The sequence below is a fragment of the Cibotium barometz genome, chromosome 18, assembly GCF_041138505.1.
Source record: "Cibotium barometz isolate CiBa-2024 chromosome 18, ASM4113850v1, whole genome shotgun sequence".
Lineage (NCBI taxonomy): Eukaryota > Viridiplantae > Streptophyta > Polypodiopsida > Cyatheales > Cibotiaceae > Cibotium > Cibotium barometz.
Window position 1 is genome coordinate 4,841,524 of NC_141063.1, and position 16,934 is coordinate 4,858,457.

At 45.1% G+C, this 16,934-nt stretch overlaps 1 protein-coding gene across 7 annotated transcripts in view; it reads left to right on the plus strand.

Annotated features, from left to right (window-relative positions):
• The window catches only part of KEA3 (K+ efflux antiporter 3), a 91,693-nt gene that overhangs the window by 5,415 nt on the left and 69,344 nt on the right, over positions 1–16,934 (plus strand). The window lies entirely within an intron of this gene.

Below are 16,934 nucleotides of genomic sequence, written 5' to 3' on the forward strand. Positions count from 1 at the left end.
AGCTCAAAGGCCGCCTTCCATGAGGTCCCAATAGCGAAGAAAAAAGGAGACTTGAAGCCCGTCTGCCCTTGGATAGTGCCGTCACTGTCTCTGCCAACTCCTCAGCAATGAATGGTGTCAATAAGAATGACCGAAGAGAAAGGGGAACCACCTCCCTCGTATGCCGCTAGACCCTCTCGTGTGCTTCCACCACATGTGGAGATGCTGGGGCACTAGTGAGGAGGGATCGAAAAAAGTCTGTGGCGATGGCTCTCACCTGGGAGGGATCTAAAACAATAGCTCCATCCTGGCCACGCAACCTGCAAATACCGTCTCTCCTCCTATGGGGGCCGGCTATCTCAAAGAAATCCCTTGCGACTCTATCGCCTGCCTGAGTCCAGAAAGAGGCCCTGGCATGATACCTATACTCCACCCTCCTCTCCTCTATGGATCTAATCTCCGTGCGAGCGGCGGCAAGCTGACTCTCGATCCACTGGCTATGCGGGGACCTCTCCTGAAGCCGCTGTAAAGAGGCAAGACTCCTCCTCAAACTCCTGTCTTGCTCCCGGAAACCCTCTAGTCGGCTCTGGGCTGCCTTATGCAAGAAACAACTAATCTCTCCTAAGCCCTCATCCAATGTGTGCGCAACAGAGCATGAAAGAAAATCCAATCCCGCCCATATCTATTCTATCCTGTTGCAAATCTCGGGGTCCTGAATGAGGCTGTCCGGAATCCTCGATCTCACATGCCTGTCATGCCTCCAGGGGTCCTCTAAGGACAAAATAACTGGGGCGTGGTTTGAAAATGAAGTGCCTACCAAAATACCAATCATACCCCCTCGGCTGCAAGCCCACTCATCAACATAAAATTTGTCAAGTCTGGAGAGTGTGGGGCCGGTGCTCCTATCTGACTTCAAGAATCAAAGGCTCCCGAGGCTACACCCAAACTCTGGAAGATGCCAAGGGTCCTGTCCCCTGACTTCAAGAATCATTTCCTCCCAGGCTGCATACTTTGCTCCTAAAACTGTGGTCGTGCCACCTCCAAGTCTGTCCCTGGCTGCCTCTATCATGTTAAAGTCACCGCCCAAGCACCAAAAATCAGCCTGAGGGAGGGCTTGCCGTACTGAGCACCAAAAGAGGGCTCTACCTGCAGCAGCGTTCGGAGCGTAAACGTTGAGGAAGCCAACGCTATCCTCTCTAATAGTAATGGTAATCCACTGTGCACACCCGGGGACAATAACTCCTAAGCCAGTCTCACTGACGGTAGTAGTTGGTCACTGACAGATATACACACCCCTCCTTGTGTCCATGAGGGGACGAAGGATGGGGACTAGAAAGTGTGACTCCTGTCTGGAAGAATCTTCTCGCATCTACTGGTGTGCCCCTCTGAGAGATGATGCTCCTGGAGGAACAAAATGTCTATGGGTCCTCTCCCACTATGGCCGTTTGAAGCCGTGTAGGACGCCTCGTCTATGAAAGCACTGAGGCCCCCTAAACCCTGAATGTTCCATGAAACAATCCACATATCAATCTCGGTGTGATGCGGCACTACTGGAACTGCCCTCCACTCGAAGAGTCTTGGGCGAGGGTTTACACAGGGAATAATCACAATCCGTGCGGGGGCGAAGGCATGCCATTTGGGCACTAATCTTGTCCTCCATGTGATGCCACTTTGTACGAGCGCGTGCGTATGCATGCTCCGGACTCCATCTATCACAGTGGAGGTATCTGTAAGAGTGGGGAAGAGGTTACAGGTACCACAACAGAAGTATGCATGAACACAAAAAGCAGCACCTCCAGATTGAAGACTACCATCTCTGCGTCCTGGCCTCAATGGGCTGAACCTCCAAGCTTCATCCTAGCCATGTTAGTGATGCAGAGATCGTGGAGATGGTGGGAGAGCTCAACTACCTGACCCTGGATGGTAGCTGCCACCAAATCAGGATCCCACTGTGTCCTAGAGGCTGCACTGAAGGGGAAAGAGAAGATCAGCGCGCCGTTATGTGGCGTAGAGGGCATGGAGTGGTGAAAAACCACACAAACCCGAACAAGGGCTACTGTCTCCTCAAAAATGTCGTTCCCTCTGGAAGAAACTGTAATCCATAGACTATCCCAGGATCCTGGGGATTGTGGCGGGAGAGCCCTCACCGAGGAGGTTGCAATGATCGTTTCCACCGGCTCGGAAAAGCAGTGAATCAAGCGGCGGACTGATCTTGTCGGCTGCCTCCGCTCTGGGTCAGGGGTTGTTGGGGCGACGAGAGTGATTTGGAGTGGTGGGGGGGGGAGGGAGGGCTCAGATGGTAAAGGCGGGGCGGAGTGCGATGCGGTGGGTATAGTCGCTGTCGAGACTTGGGGAGGAGGAGGGAGGGAGGCAACGAGAGAGGGCGGAGGAGTAGAGAGGTGTGGAGAGGCCGAGGAGGTGTGAGGGATCCATCGAAGAGGAAAGCTGAGGGGAGGGACCCGTTGGGGGCTCAGAGAGGTCGGCCAGCCTAGGCGTGTCACCAACGGGAGAGTGCTAAGATAAATGCTCATAATGGTTCTCTGATAGATCCGAATCCTCTTGAGATCTGCTAGCCTGGTGCGCACGGCGGTGGCGCTTGGCTTTGGTGATCGTCTGGCGACCTGGGTGCGGTCCAACCATCTGCCACTCGCTGTCTGCTACGTCACCCGAAGTCGGGTCCTGGTGCTCTCCTGTCTGATGGCCTGCCTCTCGCTCTACCCCTGGTGAGGGTCAACATGAGAATTGGGGGGAGGAACCACCGGAGGTGGTCTCTTGGACTGTCGCCGAGGGCAAGCTCTAGCTAAATGACCCATTTGTCCGCAAATGAAGCATTGGCTTGGAAGGCTAGAATACTCCACGCACTATTGTATGGGGTCGCCTCGGAGGCTAGGAATAGATATACAATGCGGTACAGACTTCGGCAAGGCTACACAGATGATTAGGGATGGAATTCCCGCTGCCCTTGCGAGGGCCGAGGCAGCAGTGGGAGGGGACTCCATCACTCTCCCGATGGCACCACCAATCATTGGGAGAAGAGGAAGGTACTCCTTCCTAAGGCTTGGGAAGCAAACTGTCATTGGGAAGCCTGAAACACGAGCCAATGGGTCAGACGTTGGATTGAAGCCGTGCTGCCACTGTGCAAAGAGGGCCTGTGCTATACGTAGTGCAAGGGGACTCAGCTGCATGACTCGGTTTGACGTTGATGGTGAGTCGAACTCCACCTAGTAGTATCCGCATCCCAGAGCGTGAATATTGATGATCTTTGCAGGTTCGCCGATGAGGCTGGCTTGAAACAGATCCTTGAGCTATCCGCGTGCAGGGCGGCTACCAACAATTTTGCAGACTAGGGTGGATGGAGGCCTCAAGTGAGGCAACAGTCGTGGCAAGAACGTGTAGATCCGTTTCGGAGAAGGTAATGCAAGCAACGACGCCTTTGATCGAGGATGATAGAGCGGCTGCCATGGAGTCCTCCTGAGGGTGAAGACTAGAAAAGGCCGAAGCTTGCCAAAAAAGCTGAAAACCCCAAAAACAAATAACCAACCTGCACTGAAGGAGACAAAGAAGAGGGACAGAGAATGAAAAGGAGGAGGGAAAAAAAAAAACTCTAAAGAAAGAGGGGAAATAGGGGCAGATAGTGAAAAGGGAAAAGGGGGGGGGGGGGGGGGGGCAGAATGCGGATGGAGGGCGGAAGGAAGAAGGGGAAAACAGTGGGCTGAAACGTGAACTGCGGGGCGGGGGGTCAAGTAGGGGGCGAATCGGGGCGCACAGCAGGTGGGGGGGAGGGCGTAGGCGACGTAGTCGAGAGGGGGGGGGGGGGGCTAGCGGGAGCTTGCGCACGACTCTTCAAGGGGGGGGGGTGGGGATGGAGAAAAGTTTGTACAATGTAGAGGAATGCTTGCGCGAATTATACGCAAACTCTAGTAAAGGTAAATACTTTTCCCAATCGCTTTGTCATTCCCCAACAGAGCGATTGGTGGCTTGGCTAGCACCACCAAAAAGGTGCTTAGACACCACCTTGGTGTGATGGCTATACCCGGCCGGTAGCACTACAGCAACGGCAATGCAACCACAAATAGAAACGACGACGGTAGCAGGCACGTCAACAGTAGCAACAAATGGACGTTGACGTCAAGAGCAATGGAACAATCGTGAGGGACGGAACGACAACGACGGAGTTCTAGTAGCAGCGACAAGGATATAAAATGGATGGCTGCAATGAACAATTCTCCACACCTTTGGAAGCTCAAGCTTGCTCCAAGCCTTCCCCCATAGCCAAGAACAAGAGCCGAAGATGTGATACCAAATGTCAGGCTTCCATGCAAAAAACGTGAGAGAGAAGAAGAACTCCAGCATAGCAAAACCAAACCTATCTTGGCATACCATGTTAACCACCCAACCATTATATATACCAGTGACCCCAGGCGTCCAGTGTGTACCTTACCGGCCACACACCTTGTGTCCCCGCTAGTACCCCCATGCTACATATCACTGGGGCTTTGGCCTACAATCGTCACCCACGAACATTACCCGATCACACTTATTATTATAAGCCGTGATGTGCAATAGTATGCCACCATTGGTTTTCCCATGCAACGCCTGTGTGCCCCACGCATTATTGGCGTGTAAATCCCGCGTAGTATCAGTGTGTACGCATCCCACGTGTAATTCCCACGTGTTGCCACATGTAAGGGTCATAACAAAGATGAAGTTGTCGGTAGAGCAGTCATCAAACATGAATAAGGCGGGATGATCTTTAAGTTGCCCCCATGCTTTGCATACCACTCTATCCTTGCTTGCATGTCTCGTATTGCCTTGCACATCGAGCACCATACTCGCATGCACTTTAGGCTCATCTGCATTCTTGCTTGTACGTTGATGCGATATGTGGTCTTTACTACCACATTTAAAGCATTTGCTCTCTCTCATGTATCGTGCCCTTTGCTGCTGAGATAACCCGTAAGTGCTCCTCTTATTCCAAGGCTTCTTCTCCTGGACATTTTTGGCTTTCGAAGCACTTTTGGCATCCTTAAAGTCCCTTTTTGTTTGGTGGCTGTCCACCTTTTTGCATGCTAACACCACCTTTGTGCGTCCCTTTTCCCATGCTCAGGTCAATCTTTGATTGCACCCATTTGACATTGAGTTGCTCGGAGGCTAAAGCTGAATTTATGAGTTGTTGGAGAGTTTGATTGGGGTTAATTTCAAGTGCATTTTGCAGCCCCGACTCAAACTTCCTCTTCTTTTCCTCTTCATCTATCTTCATAAAGGGAACCACTACGAGTAGTACCTTCCAAAAAGGGAACCACTACGAGTAGTACCTTCCAAAAATTTGATACATAAGAAGTGTTCGATTCCCCTTCTTTCTGGCCCAACCAATCCCACTTTTTGCGTATGTTCTTTGTTGCAAAATTGGGAGGTAGAAACTGAGCATTAAGTTTACTTTTAAATTCAGTAGCAATGGTGTTTCCGGAAAGCTTCTCAGCCAACCACCAATGTGCTGCAGTCCCCTTCATGTATGTGACAACATGTCTAAGCTTTGATCCCTCTGTGAACTCTCCCTCATGAAAAGAAATCTCAAACTGGGAGATGAAAGATAAAGCTCTAGTAGAGTCATACTCACCATGGTAGTTCTCAAATTTTATAGATTTGTCTCCTACCTTGAACTCTTTGGCTCTCTTGCTATGATGCACATCCTCCTCACCAATGTTGGCTCTTATTTTGCCTTTGTCTCCATGAAGAATGTAATGGTCCAATTCCTTCGTTGTGGGAATCGAAACATGCGTCAGTTCCCTACCATGTGTACCTAAAAGTGAAGAAGCATGCTTGTGGGATGGGATTCCATGAGTAGTAGAGGCATGGCGAGAGGTTATTGACACCTCTTCCCTCTCTTGTTGAATTGCAGATTTCAGCTTTGCGGAAGTGGCTCCAAGAGGGTTTGGACGAGGTGGCCTTATGAACATAAGCGCACCCTCTTTTCCCTCTACCACATCACCTTTGTCTATGAGAAAAGAGAGTGCCATCTCTCTTGGTTTGACACCCAATTCAAGTGCAACAGTTTCCAATGCATCATTCACAAAAGTTGAGTGCCTTTGTGCATCCAATGCCTGCATAACTTTCGGATCTTCATGCAAACTCTTCAATCGGGCATCTTTCTCACATATCTGCCTCTTGAGATTTTCCGTCTCAGCATGCATAACATCAAGTTCATTAGTGTCTTGCACCTTTTCTTTACCGTGGGATGGCTGTTCCTCATTTACACAATCACCACATCCTTTCCCTTTACTACAGGACGGCTGTCTCTCATTTACACAATCACCACGGTCTTTCCCTTTACTACGGGACGGCTATCCCTCATGTGCATACTCACCATGGGATTCATGATATACATTTTCAGCATAGTTTTCATCATTTTCATGAGTTCGATGGTGTACATCTTCGACAATCTGCTCTGCCCGGCATCTTCCACACAGAAAGGAGGAAGGTCCTAGGCTCTGATACCAATGTAATTGCCCCAAGTAGGGCTGAGCACAATCTTGTCACACACTTAAACTATTAATACTATTAAACAAGATGAAATGGCAGAAAACCAAATGAGATAGCAATGCTGAAATTTAATGACACTACAATAGGGTTGGAAAGGGTCCACCCCCCTTGTAATATGTTTGTATTATCAAGGATTTCTCAAGATACAAGCTTCATGGGCATCACATGCCAGATTTCCAATGACATCCATGCAATGAAAACATTTGCAAACATGTTTACTTGAAGTAGAGGTTGATTCCACAGTTTTTTGTCGGGAATAATCACTCCCCAATCCCAAGTGTCTTGCCACAAGTAGCTATGCTCCACTGGCATCCATCCATACACAAGCATGTGTGTGTGAGGCCGAGCCATAGAAGACCTTAATGGTCAAACGAGCAAATGTAGAGTAGGTAGAGAGAATTTGTGAAAGCTCTTACAGCTGAATTTTCTGGTTTTGAGAGAAGAAATCAGCTTTTGATCAAATTGTCGGCGGTACAAATGCTCCAAAGCATTTTCAGCATGTAGATATCCATGAAATATCAGTGTAGAAGGACTCCCAAGGGCTGGGCAGTAGTGAGAGATCCATTTGCCAGCTGTTCCAAGAGCTAGAGAGGCAAGAGAGGAAGCAGAAATGCAAGTTCTTGGACTGGTTTGGCTGAATATCCACTTCCCTTATGCACACTAGGAGTTGGCGCCAATTCCAAGAGGGAGAGAGAGAGAGAGTTGAGGTTTCCAAACTGATAAATAGGTGTTTATTAGCTTGACCAACCGGAGTGCCCAAACTCACTTATAACTTGTCCGCCCACACTTAAATGAGGTGTGGACCTGCAAAATAGAAAATTTAGTCATAACTCTTGAATGAAGAAACATAGAGTTTAGAGGCACACCTACCACGTGTCTACAATCCACAAGCTAGGTCAGAATATAGATTCACGCGCACGGTTCACGGGCGGGCGTCTGCTGCCCGTAAACTAGACACAAAGATCTTGCAGGTAGTAAAACATTGCACGTGAAAACAGGTCCAAGCATGCAAGTATGCCATGCAGAAGAATGTATTGGTCAATCTCCCTTTCATTTAGCTTGTAGCAGGCGGTCATTCCGGGCGTAGATATTATATCCCCAGGCCAACGGGAATACCATAATCTAGACATGGGCGTAGATATTACATCCCTAGGCCAACCGGAATACCATAATCTAGACATGGGCGTGGACGGAAATCCCCAGCCTCTCATATCCAGTCTATTGGCCCCTGGTGTAGACATCACTCCCCTACCATGAGGTACCAGTGCACATGACCCTTGGCGTAGATGTAAGTCCCCTGCCATGAGGTGTCATGTCCACACTATGGAGCCTGTCCATAGGTCTGGAAGTGTAGAGAATGCCCAACTAGTGACATTGGGCATCGTTCATGTAGACTGAATTTTCTTGGGGATCATAGCATTGGGAGTAAAAATTTTACCTTCTTTAAGCCACCTTGTACACGGAGGCTATAGGCAGTTCATTTCAAGAAGGCTAATGGGAGGAGGGAGGAGCCTTGCTTGTAATGCAGCATGCAAATATTGGGATTCTTGTATAATAGATTCAAGGGGTTGCTGATTTCTTCTCTTTGGTAATTAACCAGGTGCTCTAGCAGAGCAATGTTTTCTTATTCTTATTTAAGTAACGTTAGCATGGGGCGCCTCAAGCTACCACCATCTATGCTTGGGTTGCTAGATGGGAATGGGGTGCTCTTTGTTTTGTCCTCTCACTGTAACAAATGGTAAGATAAAGTTCTAGTGGAGCTCGCATCACCTCTTGCAATTCTGGTTATGCTTGTATACCATTTCCTTTACTTAGATGGCAGAAGAAATGGGAAGGTGTGTGTTTAAGAACCTGGATCCTCTCACAGACCAGGGTGTGTTTAAGATTGTTGGCCCTGAGCCTGATTTTAGGAAATTTGGTGAGGGGATTAGTACTCAGGACGTTAGTTGTTAGTTTTTATAAAAAAAAAATTAGAGCAAGGTTTTGAAAACTTTTGGTGAGGTGATAACAGTTATGAGGTGAGTCCTAGAAGCAATTAACTCTTTGCTGTTCTTGCAGATTAATGTTCTTTGTGCATGATGTACATGAGAAGTCTCCTGATTACTAGCGACACATTAATGCACTTCCACTCCAACCAAACGCACTCACCTCTGCTTCTTGGAGTAAAGAACAGTAGACACATATTGTTTGCGAGAGGTCCCAAACGGATGCTTGGTGGAGAGGGGCATGTATGTGTATGATGGAGAGCTTTGTGCACACTTTTTCTTATTAGGAGTTGTAATTACGGGGAGTGTATCTTTGAGATGTTAACTATTAACATAATTAGCAACCTAATTAACCACAATGGATATGCCTCATGAAAGTAGAACATTCAACAGAGTACACCACACTTCGGATCAAAGATTTGGGGCAATTCATGCACTTTTGCTCCACTTTTGTTTTGCTCCATGTGTAGGTTCTGGTCCATATCCGTCAACTTGATCTCCAAGCTCTTTGCTCCATATCCATCAGCTCAATCTCCAAGCTCTGTGGCTTGGCCATTGGATCTTCTACAAGCGATGTAGCCTCATCCTCCTCCATATTGGACTCCAAAAGACTCTTTGGAAGCTCCACGAAAATTGATAGGCTAACCTCATCCTCCTCTCAAAAATCGGAGAGATCTACTTGATGGCTTTGTGGCTCACATTCGTGTTTGGGTTGCATTGCCGAGGCGGGCAATGAAACATCATTTGGAAATTGGAATCTTTTCATTTATGATAGCATAGTGACACCTAGGAGCTCCTCCTACTTGCTTTCCCTCACTTGGATCAACGCTCTCAGTCTTGGGTTGCTCCTCAACCATAGAGGTGACTCCACTCTGGTCTTAGCAATGTGTGTACTTCCTTCTTTATGCTATTTGTCACCATCTTGATGATCGGGGCTTGCTTTTGCTCCATGCGTCATGTGCTTTTTCTTGTTGACGTGCTTCTTTTCGCCAATTCTGCTTTTTAGTCTTCAACCTGTAACACTAATAGGGGACCGGGAGCAATAGACCAACACTTCAAATACCAGACAGAGCATGAAAAACACAGCAGAAGACCCAGAAACAATATAATAACACCACACTGAGTCAGAATAGCCAGCCCGCCCTAGGAACTTCTTTATTGAGAGAGAAGCTTTTACAATAAACCAAGGTGCGGGTGCATACAACACCAGATTTTCCACAAAGCATCAGCAAATCTGATATCTATGCAGGGCATGAAAAACACAGCGAAAGAACCATAAACAATATAATAACACTGCACTGAGTCGGAATAGCCGCCCCCTCCTAGGACCTTCTTTATTGAGAGAAGCTTTTACAATAAACCAAGGTGCGGGTGCATACAGCACCATATTTTCCACAAAGCATCAGCAAATCTCTTGCCCATATCCAGTGCCAAGATAAAACACAACACCAAAAGCCATCTGAAAATCTGTCTCAAAACAGTCCCATGAATCAGCGCATAAACAGTCCATCAAACAGCTTGGTATGGTGCCAAAACAGCCCTGAACTCTGCGCCAAAGCAGCCCCAAGACAGAGCCTCAAATCAACCCCAGAAGAGCTCTCAAAACTGTCCCAGATTCCTCCAAAACAGCCCTAGAAATGTGGCTAGAAGAGAGAGAAAGTTCTGCCCTGCTTACGGCCAACGCATCAAGAGAGAGGATGCTGTCCTGCTGTACTACCAGCACATTAGAAGGGGGAGAGAGCTTCTGTACGGCCAACGCAAGAGGTACCACCAGAAGGTTGTTTACATTATTATTATAATGTGATGTCTATAAATATGAAGATACGTCTTTCAAATGAATAGGAACAAACAAGCAAGAAAGAATTCGAAATGAAACTAGTGGTGGGTAATCTAAACAAGAAGGATTCCTCAAGAAGTTGACAATGAGTACTCATATTGAATGATTATGAATTTATTCATGAGGAAGTTTCTAAGAGCAATACTAGCTAGAAATTTCTTATTAACTAGAAGCCAAGTGAAGTAAGAATTTCATGCACAGTTTTGAATAAGTGGGAAGATTGAATTTCTTCTTTTCAACTCAACTCTCCTACACTAGTCGTGGTTTTTTTTTTCCTGTTATCGCTAAATTTGTAGCTCTAGCTTTATTTACACGACTCTTTGGTATTAGTTTCGTATATTTATTCAGTGAATAGCATATTGCTTTAGAGTATTCGCTACTCTTAGCATGATCTAATTGCTTTTATTCATATAAGCACCCCAAGAATGGTTATACAAGTATGATAACTAATAAGTTCATTCGTATACTCATCAATCTAGGATTTTTTGTTCGTATCACTCCATTTGTTAATATTAGGGGTTATGTGGGATTATACATGAGGGACCTTGTTCTAACATTCTGTCGAGTTTAACGTTCACTATGCCCAAGGGGTATCCCTCCACCATCGGTTTTTTTATATGGGTAAACTCTATTTCTTTTGGAAAGCTGGTTTGTACCCATTAGCTCTAATAGTCCTTATCACAACTGTCATTTCTATATATTATTATCTAAAAATAATAAAATTAGTGTTCATTGGGAAGACACGTCCACGATTTGTATATAAAATTCATTAGTTTCTTCTTCAACTTCAATTTCTCTATCGAAATAGCTATGGTGATTCGTGCACTAGCATCAATGCTATCGGGTGAATTAAGAGATTCCATTATTGGCATGACACAAAATACCTTATTTTAGACTTATTTCAATTTGTGACACGAAATTTCTTTTAAATGCTGGTTCTATTGTCCCAACTAGTTTGTTTCTACAACTTATAATGAAATATTTATATCTTCTTAGGGTAGATCTAAGGATGGTTTTACCGTGTGATCATTGCGAAACAGAAGCAGGGCCTGACAGACCTAGTGCTAGCAGGTAACAGCTAGAAATAGTAAACCAGATAGTATGATACAAGTTGCGGCTACACCTTCACTGTAGATGGAGTTTGGAAAAATCTCAGGATGGTTTTATCGTGCGATCATTGAGAAACAGATGCAGGTCCTACGAGACCTAGTGCCAATAGATAGTAGCTAGAAATAGTAAACCGGAAAGTATGATACAAGTTGCAGCTACACCTTCACAACTCTAGATACCCGCATGAGTTACGGTATCTTCAATAATGCTCCAGCCTCCCCATGACTTTGATGTACGAAAATTGGATTACCAAAGTCATTTAGTACACCAACGTGAATGCGATACTGAAGAAAACCCATGAAAAAATCCTATTGGAGATGAGTGAACACTACACTATGTAACTTTCTTGTGATGTAGGCTTGCACTATGAATAAACAAAAAGTAAATTGTTGTATGAAATATCTAAATCAATATTCTCGTTTGTGATTAGAGTGATATTGGGAGAAGGGCTTATCACCGAAAGTCTGTGTAGGGCTCCAAACTTAAACATGAGGGTCATACTCATTTTGCGGGACTCAACCCAACACCTTCCATGCACTACCTGTGTCCATGTTCCCAAAAGCACTCCTCTCATTCAAAAGGATTCACAGTACGTCAAGCCCTAATAAGGTTCTTCACGTCGCATCGAATCAAACGACATGCCCCAATACTAGTGTGGCCCCTTGTCAATTCCTTTGAGTTTCATCTTCCAGACGTATTCCCTAGGCGGGACACATAACGTGTAAGCTATAGTATTGCATGGGTCGATATGCACAACGCTTAGTTTCCATCGTTTACGGCTAGGACTACTAGGGCATCTAATCCCATTTACTTCTTCCCTAGCTTTCATGCATCATTGTCAGTGTTAGTTTGCCAGTGTCAGCCATTAGGGCTAGCCTAGCAGAGTGTCTTCGCCTTTGGTGTTCTTTTTGATCTCTATGCAATTCACCGCTCCACCGAAAAATCTCCCCTACTCCTCCTGTTCATTATCTTAGTAGTTTCCACCGCTTGTCTAGGGTTGAGCCTTGGGATTTGACAGTGGACTTAAGGAGCCACCTACAGACGCTTTACGCCCAATTATGCATCCCTTGTCTTACTGTGGCTACTGGCATAGAGTTACCTGATGCTTATCGTCATTGCTACTTCTTTGAGAAAAAAGGAGTTTACAACTTGTGGGCCTTCTACCTCCACGTGACATTGCTCTGTCAGGATCTTGCCCATTGCGAAAGATTCCCGAAACTTATGCTGCATCTCGTAGGAACCTAGGCCAGGTGCTGATCGTCGCCTTGATAAGCTGCTGCTTCACCAACAAGCTAATGAGATGTAAGCCCCTCCTCGTGTGGATCCCTACCTTATTCTCCTCAGCCTATGGGGGATTAGCAACTGTTTCCAGCTATTGTCCTCCTCCCAAGGGCAGGTTCTTACGTGTTACTACTCACCCGTCCTCCTTTGGAAACACCATGAGGATGTTATCCCTCCGACTTGCATGTGTTAGGCATGCCGCCAATGTTCATCCTGAGCGAGAATCAAAATTTCCATGAGATTCATAGTTGCATCACTTATAACTTCTTTCTACATAGATAAATCTAATTTGAAATTACTATAAATGAAGCTGATTGAGAATAGTCTCCTTTCTCCAAGCACAACTTGGGTTTCTTCATTTCGTAGTAGCTTGAAGCTCACCGGCATTGTATCCGCTTCTACCACTTTATGTCAATCCCACAAGCCTCTTCCAATCTCTAGAGGGGGATGGGACTAGAAATGTTTGGATTAAGTTTAGAGAAATCAAGCTTGAACTATTGACTCACGCATGCCAAGGTGACATTCTAGTGCTGGGTTCCCTACCTCACTATTCCTCCATCAAATGATCACTCATCTTCAGCGGAATCAATAATTAAGCAAGTCGGATGGTTGAGAAACTGCATTAGACTATCTTGATGTGTCTGATTAATCTAGAGCTAGATATCTCACATTATTTATTGAAAGAAGCGAGAATGAATGAGGGATTTGAAATGCTCTTTCCTTATTTCCTTATACAAGAATAGCCCCATCGAAAATAACGTAGTAGAGTGCTTGGGCATCTTTACACATTTTGATTAATCAAGAGATGAGGGCCTCTCTAGATGCTCCATTCTCCATTGATGAGCTGAGACATGCACTCCACTGCCTGGTGATAAGTGTTGTGCGGGAGATGATGGCTTGTCACCCTCCTCCTTTTTGGCTTTTTGAGATGATTTTGGGGCACAGGCCACATGCCTTTTAGGATACGTGGAACATAAGAGATATTCCAACTTTTTTTCTTCAAGAGTGATTCATCTTATCCCTAAATGAGGTGACAAGACAAGGATACGTCAATGGAGGCCCATCACTTTACTTGGGATGGTATACAAAATCCTTGCCAAAGCATTTAGCTTGAGATTGCTGCTGATTTTCCAGGAGGTTATTCATGATACACAATATGGGTTACTTCAAGGAAGGAGCATTTTTTGACAATATCTTGTCTTTTTGGGAAGCAATAATGGGCTAAGGCTAGTAATCAGCCTTTATTCATTCTATTGCTTGAATTTGAGAAGAGATATGAGAAGGTGGATTTGGATTTTGTAGAAGGAGCATTCAGATGCTTGGGGTTTTCTCAGAGTTGGTTTCGAGGTGTTTCATGCCTTTATCAAGATGCTCACAGACGTGTGCTAGCATATGGTGAGAGGGCAACCGTTTCCAGATTTCCAGATCCGTACAACAGGGATTCTCTATCTCCAGTTCTCGTCTTTTGCTTGTAGAGGCTATGAGCACTTCTCATTGCTCTAGATCTGGGATCCCTGGTTTGCAATTACCTGTGTGGAAAGAGGAGGAGCTTGTGGATTGTGAGCTTGCCAATGATACTGCTATGTACCTTGACACCACCCATATCTGCTTATGCTCTTATCGGCGAGTTGCTTTAGAAGAGTTCTGTGTGGCTGCAGGTTCACTTGATTGGCATAAATGTGTTGGTTTTGGGATCAGTGATTCAGACAAACCTGTTAGGGGAATGGAGTTTGTCTTTACTTGGATTAAGAGGGGCACCACCGCCATATATTTGGACTACCAAGTTGGGATTGACATATCTTCTACACAACATTTTGCACCACCTCTCCTGGGCATACACAAAAAGCCTCTATCTTGGAGCTTTATGAGATTAGATCTAGCTTTCAAAGTAGTTGTGGTAAAACTCGGGCTTGCTTGTGACAGCCTCATTTATTGCTTCATGCTCATGTTTGTTTTTATCATGTGCATCACACATGTGAATGCCACACTGACATGCTTTCGACTTGCAGCCGCCTTCTAGGCAAGGCACATGGCAGAATATGGCTTGTTTGGGGCTGTTTTGGCAGCTCAATAGGTGCTTGGAGGTGCCCAAGACATGCTCCAATAGTTGGGACACACGCTGGGCAGAATATGAACACAAGAAATGACCTTTTGGACCACTTTTTGGGGTCATAAAATGGCTGGCCAACCTGATTTGGACCAGTATCATGACACCCTATAAAAGGGTATTTTAGAGTTAATTTAGGCAATTCTCATATCATCAGCCCTTGCACACATACAAGGTGAATACAACTGCATATTGCAGTCTTTAGCGCTTAATGCAAGCAGCATCTGGAGATCATCACAAAACTGTGAATCAAGAAGTTGTCTATGCATTAGTAGATAGGTATGCATGACGAGGATTCATCATTGTAAGCATTCATGTTTTGCAATACATAGTAGATTAGGACTCTCTCCTTGTCTTCAGTGCGTTTCCAAGATAAAGTTGATTAGTGTTAATCTCTCGTTTGCTTAGCATTAATCTATGTTTTAGTCTTTCCGTTGCATCGCTCATGTGATAGTATTTTACATGCGTGCATTGCATAGTAACAAGAAACGGCCGTTTCCTAGCGCGGAAACACGGAAACGCCATTTCCTGAGAGTCATCGTTTTCATTTTTGTTTCTCCATTTCCTAATCTCCAATAAAAAATCACCCATTGATTTGTGTCATCTAGTGCTTTCTTAGTGATTTTCTACAAATTTTGCTCACTATTTATTTCAAATTATGATGGTTTACTTCTCAAACTTTTCCCTAGTTATTATTTTTCTCATTATTTTTATATTATGTTATCATACATCGACCGTTTCCTAGCCATTTCCATTTCCTAGTTTTGAGCCGTTGCCATTTCCCAGAGGCCGGCCGTTGCTGTTTCCTTTTCCGTTTCATGCAGCTATGGTGCATTGGTTGGCTAGTTTAGGAGATTGATCAATAACTTTTTGGGTTTCGGGAAACCGTATCCAAGCTTGCCGGGCATGCCGACGCCTAGACGGCCCAAAAGATACTTGGGCTAGAGTTACATGGGATACTGCCATTTGCCACAGATTTGGGAGGACTGAATATTATAGACTTGGATATTCATTGCGGGGCATTACTTTGCAAATCAATGGTCAGAGGATTTCTCCCGGGGGATGCATAGCACCCGTTTTATTCTCACAAAGTACATCAGTTGGTGCTCTATAGCATGGTTAACCTAGTCTTGTCCATAGATTTTCTACGAGGATTGGGATCATGACCTTGCCCTCTTGGTACATAGGGGGGTGGCTAATAGATGCTCTTTGGAGCAAGTTCCTAACTTACAATTTATGCCATCTTGTGGCTGAGTGGATATTTATTGAGAGATCATTGCCAGTATCAAAGCTTGGCAGCTTTGGAAAGTTAGATACATAGAGGCTATGGATGACACTCAAACCTATTTTATTCAGTCGATATGCATCATTTGTGCAGATATTATACAGACTCTTATGGCCATCTGGGCTCCTATATAGGGACCTTCCAAATGTGCACAAGCTAGGCGGAGTGCTTTTAGGAGGAAATGGGACCATGAGGTTTTGTTCTTATTTCTACTCCCTCTGGACTTTCATGGGATCACCGCATTTCAAATTTGCTACGTATACCCTGCATTTTGGGATGATGTCTCTTCCGGACGATGTCCATGATGCTATATAGACTCGGGGGGTGCACTATATGGAAGCCCCTCCTACGACGTGCGTTCAAGGGGTATTTAAAAAACCCCTTATCTGTGAATTTTGAGCTGATAAAACTACCCCTTTTTCTTTATAGACTTACGGGTTTTTTTCCAAAGTACAATTAAAATACCCCTCTTGTAATTGTATTTCTGTAAATTTACCCAATATTTTGGATTAAAAAAACCCCACCTAATGATCGCACGTGGTAGACTTACATTTTTTGAGGTGCACCCCCGAGTATATAGATCTATTCATAATTAATAGAAGTCTCATTTCTGCAAAAAAACAGGACCACATGGACTAAAAACTTCAACATTTCCTGGAGTAAGGACATTGCTTCAGGGTTTGTCTCCTCATTTTCTTTGACATGTGCACAGTGTAATGGATTTAAGCATATCTGTCAAAATGCCCCAAGTGAATGAAAAGGGTTACCCATAGAAATGGCAAAAAGTGTAAATGAATATGCATCTTAACA